General features: G+C 44.1%; 1 long non-coding RNA gene across 1 annotated transcript in view; it reads right to left on the reverse strand.

The window, feature by feature from the left end:
• Nucleotides 1-265: 265 nt before the first annotated feature.
• Nucleotides 266-1,607, reverse strand: part of LOC120043000 — a 3,958-nt gene continuing 2,616 nt past the window's right edge. The window contains exon 2 of the long non-coding RNA XR_005476300.1: nucleotides 266-1,607. This exon is cut by the window's right edge and continues 1,253 nt beyond it. This is a non-coding gene — a long non-coding RNA (uncharacterized LOC120043000).

Consider the following 1,607-nt stretch of genomic DNA (forward strand, 5'->3'; position numbering starts at 1 on the left):
CTGACTCCTAGAGGAGTCCTGTATGGGAGAGGTCTGGAGAGGGTCTGACTCCTAGAGGAGGAGTCCTGTATGGGAGAGGTCTGGAGAGGGTCTGACTCCTAGAGGAGGAGTGCTGTATGGGAGAGGTCTGGAGAGGGTCTGACTCCTAGAGGAGGAGTCCTGTATGGGAGAGGTGTATTTGTGTGTGTATATTTGTGTATTTGTGTGTGTATATTTGTGTATTTGTGTGTGTGTGTGTAAGACAACACCACATACAGAGACAAAGTAAAAGTAAAGCCAGTGAATCCAACAGGCTGATAACGTAGTGTTTATACATACAAAGGTAAAACACAATAATACACTCTTTTTATACAGAAATAAATCTCCAGCGGAGTACAGTTTCCCCCCAGAAGGACAGGAAGGCAGCACACAGGTTCTCTTTAAACCTGGAAACACAAACAGCAGAATAAGAAACCAACGTGGCTTTGTACGGCAGTTCATCAGTATTATTATGAAGGGTATTATTCTCCAGGAGATAAAGCCCAGTTCCCCTCCTGAGATCGTGTTGCTGTAATGTATAGACAGAGCTGCTCCTAAAGAACCCACTGAGCACACCACGGTTGAATTAACGTTGTTTCTACGTCGTTTCAATGAAATGACGTTGAGCCAACGTGGAATAGACGTGGAATTGACGTCTGTGCCCAAGTGGGAATGGACCCATACTAGTCAACAAGGCAGGGCTGCTGGGAAAACACTATGAGGTGAACTACCAAGTGCACTATGAAGGGACCAAGTGCACTATGAAGGGACCAAGTGCACAATGATGGGACCAAGTGTGTGAACTAAGGGCTAGTCTCTAGGGTACAAGCACCAGCTGTATAAATGTCTGGGTTTGTAAATTATATTCTACGTCACCAGCTATATAAATGTCAACATTGTAACAATGTTTGTTTTGTGACCACATTTAGATTAGTTTGACATGTTTTTATGGGAGGGGGGGGGGGGGGTTACAGGTAGAATATATACATTCCTTTGAAGTTCTGTTTATATATTTAAAATAAATAATTGAAAATAAATAAACGGGATATGAACTGATATGAATTTTTATCTATTGTTTTCATTATTTGCGATGTTTAAAAGGAACATGACTTGCCTTTCTTCAGCGTGGAGAGAACGGTTGAGAGGGTTTGACATCTTACTTGGAGTTTGGTTATAATACTGGTGCCTGGGATGTAACGCAGCGGGAAAAATGACTACTGGTTTGGGATGTAACACAGCGGGGAAAATGACTGCTGGTTTGGGATGTAACACAGCGGGGAAAATGACTGCTGGTTTGGGATGTAACACAGCGGGGAAAATGACTGCTGGTTTGGGATGTAACACAGCGGGGAAAATGACTGCTGGTTTGGGATGTAACACAGCGGGGAAAATGACTGCTGGTTTGGGATGTAACACAGCGGGGAAAATGACTGCTGGTTTGGGATGTAACACAGCGGGGAAAATGACTGCTGGTTTGGGATGTAACACAGCGGGGAAAATGACTGCTGGTTTGGGATGTAACACAGCGGGGAAAATGACTGCTGGTTTGGGATGTAACACAGCGGGGAAAATGACTGCTGGTTTGGGAT

This window comes from Salvelinus namaycush, unplaced genomic scaffold (genome assembly GCF_016432855.1).
Source record: "Salvelinus namaycush isolate Seneca unplaced genomic scaffold, SaNama_1.0 Scaffold83, whole genome shotgun sequence".
Lineage (NCBI taxonomy): Eukaryota > Metazoa > Chordata > Actinopteri > Salmoniformes > Salmonidae > Salvelinus > Salvelinus namaycush.